Source organism: Leopardus geoffroyi, chromosome C1, assembly GCF_018350155.1.
Source record: "Leopardus geoffroyi isolate Oge1 chromosome C1, O.geoffroyi_Oge1_pat1.0, whole genome shotgun sequence".
Lineage (NCBI taxonomy): Eukaryota > Metazoa > Chordata > Mammalia > Carnivora > Felidae > Leopardus > Leopardus geoffroyi.
The window spans coordinates 65,072,392-65,085,720 of NC_059328.1; the positions used below are offsets into that span (position 1 = coordinate 65,072,392).

The 13,329-nt window shown below is 35.4% G+C and overlaps 1 protein-coding gene across 6 annotated transcripts in view; it reads right to left on the reverse strand.

Moving 5' to 3' along the window:
* ZZZ3 (zinc finger ZZ-type containing 3) overlaps nucleotides 1–13,329 on the reverse strand; it is a 113,647-nt gene that overhangs the window by 66,128 nt on the left and 34,190 nt on the right. For 3 of the 6 annotated variants that reach the window (XM_045477909.1, XM_045477905.1, XM_045477906.1), the window contains exons 2-3: nucleotides 1,756–1,890; nucleotides 10–157 (exon numbers count right to left, since the gene is read on the reverse strand). The exons of 1 other annotated variant lie outside the window; for it this stretch is intronic. The gene's annotated coding sequence lies outside the window, so the exon portion shown is untranslated. Of the gene's footprint in view, nucleotides 1–9; nucleotides 158–1,755; nucleotides 1,891–7,031; nucleotides 7,108–13,329 lie in introns of those variants that run through there. 2 more of the 6 variants (XM_045477907.1, XM_045477908.1) reach the window with 2 other exon arrangements.

Consider the following 13,329-nt stretch of genomic DNA (forward strand, 5'->3'; position numbering starts at 1 on the left):
ATAACTTACCTGAACAACCAAAGATCTATCATTGTGGAAATATTATCTTTTCCTTATATCCTGAAGGAGTTGGAGCTATGATCTAGAATAGAGCTTAAGCATCAGGGTTTCAGACTCTCAGCTTCAGCCATGGAGAATACTAGAACCTCCTAAATTCCTTTCGTTAAAATAAAATAATAAAAAAAAATTAAAGAAACAAATTAACTTATGCTAACAGATTTACCCCACCTATAATAAGAGGAAATAGTAGGTAACAGAGTATCTATTCAAAATAACATCTTTGATACTTCTTAGTAATTCCATAGTCTCAGAGATACTAAGGAACCGCAACAGAATTTTTAAAAACCAACAAAAACAAATCAAAAAGAGCTTGAAATATACCAAATCCTTATAACAACTCATTATTAGTTTGCATCAAAATGTGACTCCATTCTTTCCTAGAGTCTACAGCAATATTTTTTTGAGGTGACCCAAAGACTGCCTTTAACAAGATATAAATAAGAATATATAATCTATTACTCTTATTCTAGAGGCCTTCCCAAGCTTTGGCCTTCAAATATGAAAAACTAGGGACTGAACAACAAAAATAATGTAAGTTATGCACACCAAAGAATCAACTAAGTCTTCAAATATCCATATATGGTAACCTTGATGATTACTTAAGTGCCGTAAGACTATTACAAAGAGAAACTTTTATTATTTTTGGCTTATGGATTTTCAGTTAGGACAGAAACAGTAAGGATTTTCTTTTAGTAAGTACCCAGTTGGCCAGATATTTTAATTAATCTAATTACACTCCATTTCTTGGACAGGCTGGTTAATTAAGAATTTTACTTTATAATAATGTATTATGATATCCTTTTCAGAGAATCTTGCTAAATATTATTATGAGTGCCCATTTAGAAAAAAGGAAGAACACAAGAAAAAAGACTAGCAATGTTTATGACAGATTGTCCCTTTATTATAAACACGAAAGTAAATATTCTAAAAGTGACACTATTTTCAGTGAAGGATTACAATTTTAAAACCGATACAGTTAACAAACCTTGTAATCTAGAGTTACTGCCTACTAAATATAAAAAGATTACAGTTTTAATCAGCTAGGAGATCAGTACTAACATCTAATATCTACAGATGCAACCTCTCCCAAATGTGCCCTGTAAATTCTTGAAAAACACAAGGTAGGAAAAATGTCTAAACAAAATCATTTAATACTGCATTAAGAAATATGCTAAATTAACAGGAGGGTGCACAGCGCAAACACAATCCTACAAAAAGTAACCCTTGACTTGAAAATTCACTCTTCTTACAACAAAGACTCCAACTGCCAACTCCTTTATATCCAAACCTGAACGCCTTTCACAAACATAGCAAAACATTACATTCTATAAGTATGTGGTGGGGATGGCAATCATCAGAGGCAGGATGCACAATTTAAGATGTGTCTGAGTATACATGGACACTCCCATTCTAGCACTCTATTCAAAGTTCTAGTCAGCCACCTTACTACCCATTGTGGACTGGGTGTGCACTATAGGAACCTCTTTTGTTATGATATTTACCAGGCAAGGATAACTGCAACTGTCATTTCACACAAGAACTGATACTTACAGCTGAGTTCTACCAGTATTAAGATACACAGGATTACCCAGATGTGTTTCTGAAAAGCCTGATACACTGAAAAAGAAATTTTGGTCAATGGCTTCTACTAACTAAAGCCCAGTTGGCCTTAATTAAGATTACTTATTTTCTTACCTTTTTAAAAGTGTTTTTCGCCTAGTATTTGATTCCCAAGCGTCTGTATTTATTTGTCATCACTGTTAATGTCCATGTTACATTGAGACTTCAGGTATTAATTATTTATATGGATGTACTAGCACAACTTGGTATCTGTGAAGGGAAACCACAATATAGTCACTATGGATGTGTTACTGTTTACAGATTTGTGGACAAAAACGATATTTCCAAACACTTAGACAACACACTGCATTTTCTATCAATTTCACAAATAATTCCTCATATTAGCCTACAAAATATGTGTTATCTTCAATAGACTAAGATGAGTTGCTAACAATCATACAAATGCTTCTCAGAGTACCCACATAAAACATTTCAAAATCTAATTCTAAATTAAAATTCTTACAAATTTAAGAGCTCCTTAGATTTCTTTTCTGACTACTAATGAAGACATACCTCATTTCCTAGAAGCCTATAGTTTGCTCAGGGATTAATACAAAAGAATTTTTCATGTGTTTTATAATAGTATTAGGGAATAGGGGCACCTAGGTGGCTCAGTTGGTTAAGCATTCGACTTGGCTCAGGTCATGATCTCACGGTTTGTGGGTTAGAGCCCTTCATCGGGCTCTGTGCTGACAGCTTGAAGCCTGGAGCCTGCTTTGGATTCTGTGTCTCCCTCTCTCTCTGCACCCCGCCCCCCAGCCCCCACTGGCTCATGTGCACGCTCTCTCTCTCAAAAATACATAAACATTAAAAAAAATATTTTTAAAGAATGCAGTAAAAAAGATCATGACTTTCTCTTAAATGTGACTTTAAAACATTCCATATCCTCTAAAGTAATGATTTTGTCTTGTTTAGATTATCGCTCTATGAATAGTTTGTGAACATTATTTTGGAAGTAAATAGAAAATAAACGTGACAAAATAAGTGAAGAAATAAATCAAGATGAAACTATCCAAACATTCCCTAAAAGTAAGCTTCTTAAAAACATAAGACTTAGTTATGGATTACAACTCTGAGAAACACACCAATGTGTTTATAATCATGACAAAAAGCATTATATAAAACTTTAAATCATTTCAACCAGTTTATTAAAAGAAAAACATGAGCTACAAAAAACTCATTCATATATATCATAGAAATAAACCTATGAATATCATTCTTAAATGATTTACCATTGTGTGCCATTCCAAATTCTTACGTAATAAAAAGAAAGAGCAAAAATCTACACAGACGGGCACCTGGGTGGCTCAGTCGGTTAAAAGTGTCCGACTTTGACTCAGGTCACCATCTCGTGGTCTGTGAGTTCCAGCCCCTCATCAGGCTCTGTGCTGACAGCTCAGAGCCTGGAGCCTGCTTCGGATTCTGTGTCTCCCTCTCTCTCTGCCCCTCCCCAACTTGTGCTCTCTCTAGCTCTCAAAAATAAACATTAAAAAAAATTTTTTTAAATCTATACACAAAATGCAGATAGCCTTATACCTGTTTTATGGATAAAATTGATCTGTCAACCTGCCAGATCTTATCAGTAAAAAGTTTCATTACAATGGAGCAGAAATTAATATGTTATATCAATTATGTTTCAATGAAAACAGAGAAAGAGTAAATAGTGATTAAGAAACTGATATCTATCAAGCACTTAAAACAAGTTTATTCATTTGTTTACAAATGATAAACAATGTCATAAAAAAAAATTATCACAGATCCAAGTATTCCCAAATTTAAAAGCTGCTATAAAGTCTTTTATAACAAGCAAATTAAATTAGCCAAAATTCTTATATTCCCTACATTGCATTCTCTCATTCACTATAGCATTTCCAATGGAGCAGATAAACTAGTTTGATTTGTGACAAGATACAATTTTTTGTTTGAATTATTTAACTATAGTAACTTCCAGAAGTTTGAAAAACTTAGCTATTTTGTCTTTTAAAAGCATCCAAAATGGAAAACAAACCATTTAAATCCTATTCCTAAGGCCTTCTTATTTATTCCTGGCTACAGAGCTTTGCTTGTTTTCACATACTAATAAAATCAATTGACTATTCAAGAATTCCAAAAGCAAATCCAAAACCAATCTTGACTGAAAAGAATTACTTTTCCTAGTATTTGTAGTCTAACACTGGTACTACTGTGTTAAATAGATTACAGGATCTAAGATTCATGGCACATATGAAATCACTTCAAAAGACTACAGAAAATCTCACTAGCAAATATTACCAGTTCTGATTAAACGAAGTTGTAAGCTACACAACTTACTACAAAACTGTGAACTCTGAGAGCTAAATGCAACCTAAATTATAAGACACTGAAAATATTTTTTAGTTTTATAAAACTTGGAAAAAATTCAAAACAAGTTATACTATGGACTCATATTAGTACAGTTGTTATAAATGAAAATATTAAATTCTTCAGTTGTTATAAATGAAAATATTAAATTGTGCACTATTCCAGGTCTTTAAATGATTTTAAAAGAAACAAACAAGGACATTCAAAGGATTAAGATAATGGTCTGGGACAGAAACACCTTTGCTAGACAATTTAGCTTATCACAGTCAGTTGCTATAGAGAGCTAATTCGAATATTTGGTGCAAAGTATAAACAAAGAAAAGCACACTTTTCTGGATCCCTAAGTTGTTTGGAACCACAGATTCAGTGTTTTTGGGTATCTTTAACAGACTTTAGAGATAAGCCTATTTCATAGTCAACAGAGAGGTAACGGAAGCATCAGGTTTGATAGAAGGAGACAGAAATATGATTCCTTATCATCAAATATAACTAACAACTATCGGACCATGAGTAAGCCACTTCACTCTTTTTTGCTTCATTTCCTCATCTATAAAACAGGAGTAGTGTACTTCTCAGGCTTACTGTGAAGTTCAGAAGAGATTACGTCTGTGAAGTGCTTTAGCTTATTGGGTTTCAAACACCTAAGGAATTTCTGGACCTTGATCTTGGGGTTGTGGGTTCAAGCCCCATCTGGGGTATAAAGATTACTTAAAAAATAAAATCTTAAAAAGGGGGGAGGGTAGCGCCTAGGTAGGTAGTTCACTCGGTTAAGAATCTGACTCTTGATCTCAGCTCAGGTCATCATCTCAGTTAGTTCATGAGTTCGAGACCTGTGTCAGGCTATGCACTGTCAATGTGGAGCCTGCTTGGAATTCTCTCTTCCCCCTCTCCTGCTCACACTCATGTGCACCCTCTCTCTCAAAATAAACATTAAAAAAATTAGAAGACATGCAAAGAAGGAAAATACCACTCATAATGCCAAAAATCAATCAACAGAAAATGATCCATACATGATAGATTTACCAGACAAGAACATTAAATCACTTATTTAAAACGTAGTTCATACATTCAAAAAAGTAGATGAAGGGGTGCCTGGGCAGCTCAGTTGGTTGAGTGGTCAGTTGAACAGCTGACTCTTATTTTCTGCTCAGGTCATGATCTTGTGGTTTGTCAGATCAAGCCCCATGTCAGACTCCATGCTGACAGCATGGAGCCTGTTTGAGATTCTCTCTCTCCCCTTCCCTGGCTGGCACACATGTACACACTCTGTCTCTCAAAATAAATAAATACACTTTTTTTTAAATAAAAAAAAATAAAAATTTGATTGTTCTAGTAATAAAAAATGCTGTTTGGGATTAACAGCAGATTAGACACTGCAAAGAAAATGTCAATGAACAGGAAGACCTAGCAACAGACACTATACAAAACAGGAACACAAGACTGAAAAAAAAGCATAAATAAGCTGTAGGATATCAAGCATCTCAGTATATGGATAAGTGGAGCACCCAAAAGAAGTAGGAAAGTATCTGAAAAAATAATGGCCCAAAACTTTACAAATCTCACGGAAATTATAAACCTAAAGATCAAAGACGTTAAAGAGGTGAAATTTAATCTTTAAAGTATTGAAAAAAACTACCAACTAAGAATTCAACTGTCAGAGAAAATATCTTTCAAAAACTAAGATGAAGTAAAGATGATCTCAAATTGTAAATGTTAAAAAGAATCCATCAGCAACAGACATGCACTATAGGAAATGTTAAAGGAAGTTACAGATGGAAAAAGGTAATAGGTGGCAGTCTGGATCTATCCAAAGGAATGAAAAGCACAAGAAATGGTAAATGAGACTAAATATAAAGATTTTTCCCCTTAGTTTTTAAATCTCTTTAAAAGAAAATTGACTGTTTCAACCAAAAATGATACCAATACATTGCGAGATTTATAACATAAATGGAAGTAAACTGTAGTAGCACAAGACCCAAGAGACTCTAATACTACATGTGAAGTGGTATAATACCACATGTCAAGATGCATGTGATAAATTAAAGATGTATACTATAAAACTTAAAGCAACCATTTAAAAAAAAACAAACAAACTGGGCACCTGGGTGTCTCAGTCAAGCGTCCAACTCTTGATTTTCGCTTAGGCCATGATTTCACAGTTCATTGGATAGAGCCCCGTGTCAGGCACTGTGCCACAGCACAGAGACTACTTGGAATTCTCCCTCTCCCTCTCTCTGCCCCTTCCCTGCCTGCACTCTCGGTGTCTCAAAATAAATAAACTTCGAAAAAAATAAATAAAAGAAAAACAAAATGAAACACATGTGATAGTTAATAGGCCAACAAAGGAAGTAAAATAATTTTTTAAAAATCCAAAATACGGCAGAACAAAAGGAAAAAGGGAATAAAGAACATGTAGAAGAAACAAAAAATAAATAGGAAGGAAGTAGCAGGTTTAAACTTACCTATATCAAGAGTCACTTTATAGTAACCCTTCAATTGTAAATAGTCTAAAAACAGTTTAAAAGTAGTTTAAATTATTTGAAAAAAGTTATTTGGAAAGAATAAATTTTATAGGATTCAAAACACATAATTTGACTACAAAGGAATTAAATTAGAAATGAGTAATAAAAATATATCTCAAAACTCCCCAAATATCTCAAATAACCCATAAAAGTCAAAGAAAAAAAAGTCAAAAGAGTAATTAGAGAATTATAGAACTGAAAATGAAAACAAAACTACAACATATTAAATACTGTGAGGGGACGCCTGGGTGGCTCAGTTGGTTGAGCATCCGACTTCGGCTCAGGTCGTGATCTCACAGTTCGTGAGTTCAAGCCTGCGTCAGGCTCTGTGATGACAGCTCAGAGCCTGGAGCCTGGATTCTGTATCTCCTGCTCTCTCTGCTCTTTCCCTACTCATGCTTGCTGTCTCTCTCCTTTAAAAATAAACAAACATTAAAAAAATAAAATAAAATAATAGAATCTGTTAGATACAGCAAAAGCAGTACTTACAGGACAATTTACAGCAGTAAGCATACATTAGTAAAGACAAAAGGTCTCAACTCAATGACATCAAGCCTCTGCCTTAAGAAACTGGAAAAAGAAAACATAATCATATAAAAACAAGAAATAATAAAGAAAAGGCAAAAATAAATAAATAAATAAATAAATAATAACCAACATAAAAAAGGCAGAAAAATTTATACATCAAAAGGTGGTCCTTTGTTTTTTCTTTTTCAAGAAACGGAGTTTTTTTTTAATTTTGTTTTGTTTTTTAAAGTAGGCTCTACACTCAACATGGAGCTTGAACTCACAACCCTGAAATCAAGAGTCACATGCTCTACCAACTGAGCCAGTCAGGAACCCCACCCCCTCACCAAAAGCTGGTTCTTTAAGAAAAATCAACAAATCTAATAAATCTCTAGCCAAACTGACTAGGTAAAAATAAATACAAATCACCAATTTTTAGATAAGAAATTAGTAATATTACTATAGATTCTATACTTAAAAGATTTATTTTAACAAGGGTACCAAGACAAATCAATGGGTAAAGAATAATCGTTCCAACAAATGGTGCTGAAACAACTGGATATCCACATGCAAAAGAAGTTAGACCTCTACTTCATGTGATATATAAAAATTAACTCGAAAAGAATCAAAGACCTATATGTAGAAGCCGAAATAACATTCTTAGAAGAAAACATAGGTATAAATCTTATGACCCTGGATAAAAGTTTTTTTACATTTGACAGTAAAAGCATAAAGCAACCCAGAACAAATACTGTATGATTCTACCTATAAATGAGGTGCCTTGAGTAGTCAAATTCATAGAGAGAGAAAACAGAATGGTGGTTACCAGGGACTAGGAAAAGGGGGAAACTGGAGTTATTGTGTAATGGGTACAGAGTTATAGTTTGCAAAATGAAAAAAGTTCTGGAGATTAATGGTGGTAATGGCTGGCCCAACAACACGAATAAACTTAATGCCACTAAACTGTACACTCAAAAATGGTTAAGAGTGCCTCTGGTGACTCAGTCGGGCATCTGACTCTTGATTTTGGCTCAGGTCATGATCTCACAGTACATGAGGTTGAGCCCTGCATCAGGCTCTGCTCTGATAGTGAAAAGCCTGCTTGGGATTCTCACCTCTGCCCCTCCCCTGATCACGCTCTCTCAAAATAAATAAATAAACATTTTTTTAATGATTAAAATGGTCGATTTTATGTTATGTATATTCTACAATTAAAAATTTAAAATCAAAAGTAAAAAAAAATACAGATAAGCTAGAATCATCAAAATCAAACCATTTTATGCTTCTAAGAACTCCATCAAGATCATGAAAAGACAACCCAAACGATGAGAAAAAAGTATTTGCAAATCACTGGTCTATAAAATTCTACCTTTACAACATAACGAAAAGACAATCTAATTTAAAAATTGGCAATGGACTTGAACAGGTATTTCTGCAAAGAAGATGTACAAATAGCCAATAAGAACATAAAAAGATGCTGAACATCAGTAGCCATCAGGGAAATACAAGTAAGAACCACAATGAGATACCACTTCATACCCATTAAAATAAAGGTAATAAAAAGATGGATAACACAAGTGTTGGCAAGAATGTGGCATAACATAAAACTGGTAGCGGGAGGGGCACCTGGGTGGCGCAGTCGGTTAAGTGTCCGACTTCAGCCAGGTCACGATCTCGCGGTCCGCAAGTTCGAGCCCCGCGTCGGGCTCTGGGCTGATGGCTCAGAGCCTGGAGCCTGTTTCCGATTCTGTGTCTCCCTCTCTCTCTGCCCCTCCCCCATTCATGCTCTGTCTCTCTCTGTCACAAAAATAAATAAACTTTGAAAAAAAAAATTTAAAAAAAAAAAAAAAAAACTGGTAGCGGGAATACAAAATGGTGCAGCTAGCTGCTTTAGAAAAGTTCGACAGTTCTTCAGTAAGTTAAACATAGAATTACCCCACGACCCAGGAATTACACTCCTGGATACAAAGGCAAGAAAAAGGATACAGGTTTCACACAAAAACTTGTTCCCAAATGTTCATAGCAGCATTATTCATAATAGGCAAAAAGTGGAAGTAACTGAAATGTCCATAAACTGCTGAATGATAAAAAAAAAATTTAGTCTACAATGGCATATTTTTCAGCCATAAAAAGGGGTGAGGTGCTGATACATGCTATAACATGGATAAATCGTAAAAACATTATTATGCTAAGCAAAAAAAGGCAGTCACAAAAGGTCTCATACTGTATGATTCCACGGATATAAAACATCTAGAACAGACAAATTCATAGAGACAAAAAGGAGATTAGTGACTCTGCAGAGACTGGAGGTGGGAGGAAATGGTTGAAAGTGATTGCTAATGGGTATAATGTTTCTTTTTATTTTTTTAATGTTTCTTTATTTTAGAGAGAAAGACACAGAGTGTGAGTGGGGGAGGCGCAGAGAGAGAGAAAGGGAGACAGAGAGTCTGAAGCAGGCTCTAGGCTCTGAGCTGTCAGCACAGAGGCTTACGCAGGGCTTGAACTCAGGACCGGCAAGATCATGACTTTGGGTGAACACTGATGCCTAACCGACTGAGCCACCCAGGTGCCCGTTTCTTTTTAGAGTGATAAAAGTATTCTGGGGGCGCCTGGGTGGCTCAGTTGGTTAAGTATCTGACTTCGGCTCAGGTCATGATCTCACAGTTCATGGGTTCAAGCCCATGTCAGGCTCTGTGCTGACATCTCAGAGCCTAGAGCCTAGAGCCTGCTTTGAATTCTATGTCTCCTCTCTCAAAAATAAAAAAGTATTCTGCAATTAGATACTGGTAATGGTTGCACAACTTTGTGAATATACTAAAAATCACTGAATTGTACACTTTAAAATAAGGGTGGATTTTATTATATCTCAATTTTTATGCCATATCAATTTTTTTTTATATAAATTTTTTCTTTTAACGTTTTTATTTATTTTTGAGACAGAGAGAGACAGAGCATGAACGGGGGAGGGTCAGAGAGAGAGGGAGACACAGAATCGGAAGCAGGCTCCAGGCTCTGAGCCATCAGCCCAGAGCCTGACGCGGGGCTCGAACTCACGGACCGCGAGATCGTGACCTGGGTGAAGTCGGACGCTTAACCGACTGCGCCACCCAGGCGCCCCATGCCATATCAATTTTTAAAAGAGATTATAAATCACTTCATGTCAACAAAGTAAATAAATTAGATGAAATGGACAAATTCCTTGAAAGTTCAGAAACTTCCAAAGCTCACCCAAAGAGAAATGGATACATTAAATATATCTAAAGAAACTGTAGTTAAAAACTTACTAACAAGTAAAACACAAGGCCTTGGGGGCTTCACTGGTGAATTCTGACTATACTACATATTACGCATTTAAGGAAGAAATACCAATCTACTGAAACTCTTCAAGAAAACTGAACAAGAATACTTTCTCAACTCATTCTATGAGGCCAGCATTACTCTGATATCAAAGCCAGACACAAACAACACAAGAAAACAAAACTATAAACCCATACTCCTCACGAACACAGATGCAAACTTCTAAACAAATTTTTTTGATTCCAACAACACACAGGCATATCTCATAGTACTGCACTTGGCTTTACTGTGCTACACAGATACTACATTTTTACAAATTGAAGGTTTGTAGCAACTCTGACTCAAACAAATTTATTGGTGCCATTTTCCCAACAGCATTTGCTCATTTTCTGTCTCTGTGTCATATTTTGGTAATTCTCCCAGTATTTCCAACTTTTTTATTACATTCTATGTTAGAATGATGTGTAATAAGTGATTATCACTCACTGAAAGCTCAGGTAATGGGTAGCATTTTTTAACAAAGCATTTTTAAATTAAGGCATATACATTGTTTTTGTAGACATAATGCCATTACACAATTAATATACTACAGTATAGTATAAATATAACTTTTATATACAATGGAAAACAAAAAATTCATTTGACTTGCTTTATTGAGATATTTACTTTATTGCAGTGTTCGCTGAGGTAGGCCTGTATGAAAGGATAATACATCACGATCAAATGATGTTTAGCTCCAAAACATAAGAGTGGTTTATATGTATATATGGTTGATTCAATATAGTTCACTCTATTAACAGACTAAAAAAAAAACCGTAAGATCTCCAATGCAAATACAGAAAAAGGCATTTGACAACAATCCACCTCCACACCTATAGTGACAAAAAGAGGATGGATCAGTGTGGTTGCCCGGGTCAAGTAAGGGTGGGGGAGGAAAAACAAGACAGAAGATTACAAGGAAAACAAGACAGAAAACAAGAAGAGATTACAAAAAGGCAAGAAGAAACTTTGAGGAGAGATGGCTATGTTCATTACCTTGATTGTGGTGATGGCTGCACAGTATATACATATATGAAAACATATCAAATTGCATATTTTAAATTATCGCGCAGTAAATACTCGTCAATATAGTTATTCCAAAATATACCTAAAAAATAAAAACACCTTTCCAGGAATACAGGTTAAAACCTTAGCTTCTTTTTTTTTTTTTTTATTTATTTATTTTGAGAGAAAGACATAGCAGGAGCGGGTGAGGAGTAGAGAAATGGGGAGGGGGGAGAGAGAGAAAGAGAGAGAGACAGAGAGAGAGAATTCCAAGCAGGCTCCGAGATGCCAGCACAGAGTCTGACACGGGGCTCAATCCCACGAACCGTGGGATTGTGACCTGAGCCAAAATCAAGAGTGGGATGCTTAACCATACAGTCCTGAAAAAGGAAAGAAAGGAAAAGAGAGATGGGGTGCCTGGGTGGCTCAGTTGGTTAAGCATCCAACTTCAGCTCAGGTCATATCGCACAGTTAGTTTGAGCCCCAGTACAGTCGGCTCTGTACTGACAGCTCAGAACCTGGAGCTTGGTTCAGTTTCTGTTTCTCCCTCTCTCTGCTCTACCCCTGCTTGCACTCTATTTCTCTCAAAAATAAATAACCATTAAAAAATTTTTTTTTAATATTTTAATTGAGGCTAGGCAAAAAAGTCAAAGTCTAAAGTAAGGAATTTATATGGATTATACCCACATACAACAAAAACAATAAAGTTAGAAGGATTAAAGTTTGAAAGACAGTGTTCCTGTGAACTACAAACACACAACAAATTATTTTTCATAAACACCTGTGTCTAACTCCACATAGAAGATAAATTCCCAGGTGTTGATAAAATTCATAAACGCTATATTATTTTCCCATTAATTTATAAATTCAACTTCACAGATGACTTGTCAATAGAAAATCTTTTAGTCCCAAATACACAAACATTTACATGAAAACTGTCTTTTAAATATGGATCTTAAGGGGCACCTGGGCGGCTCAGTTGGTTAAGCATCCAACTAACTTCAGCTCAGGTCATGATCTCACAGTTTGTGAGTTTGAGCCCCGCGTCAGGTTCTGTGCTGACAGGTCAGAGCCTGGAGCCTGCTTCAGATTCTCTGTCTCCCTCTCTCTCTGCCCCTCCCCTGCTTGTGCCCTGTCTCTGTCTCTCAAAAATAAATAAACGCGAAAAAAAAATTTTTTAATGGATTTTAAATAAACACATAGGGGTGCCTGGGTGGCTTGGTAAGTTAAGCATCCAACTTTGGCTCAGGTCATGATCTCATAGTTCATGAGTGGGAGCCCCTCACTGGGCTCTCTGCTGTCCGCACAGAGCCTGCTTCTAATCCTCTGTCCCCCTCTCTGTGCCCCTCCACCACTTGCACTCTCTTCTCTCTCAAAAATAAACATTAAAAAATAAATAAAAGTTAAAAATAAACTAAAATGAAACGCTTTCTCTAAAAAGACTTTATATATATATATGTGTGTATATATATGTATGTGTATATATATATATATATATATATATAGCAACAAGTGAAAGAGTTCATTTCAATGGTACCCATTTGATAACTGTGAAAGGAAATTATATAGGAGATACCTTGATTAAGAACAATTTAAAGGTCTCTTACTAGTTTTCCAAGTTCAAAAAATGGACTTCATTTTAAAAAAGGGGGGGGGGAGAAAATTTCAATATAGTACTCCAGATTTCCTTTGAATATAATGACTATTTCTTACTTTCTCAGACTCAACATCAAGAAACTTCACCCAGAAATACTTAAGGCTAGGTACTTGTTCATTTCTGGATCTTATGACCTTTTTTCTCTCAGCTATAAAGTCATTACAGTTCTGCACTTCACCTTAAAGTAAGCTTCTTACAAATAATAAATTCAGAGTATTTTTCCCTTTCGAGAGGTGCAATCTAAAGTCATTCTGTAATAGCTAACACAGCCAGACTCAAGGA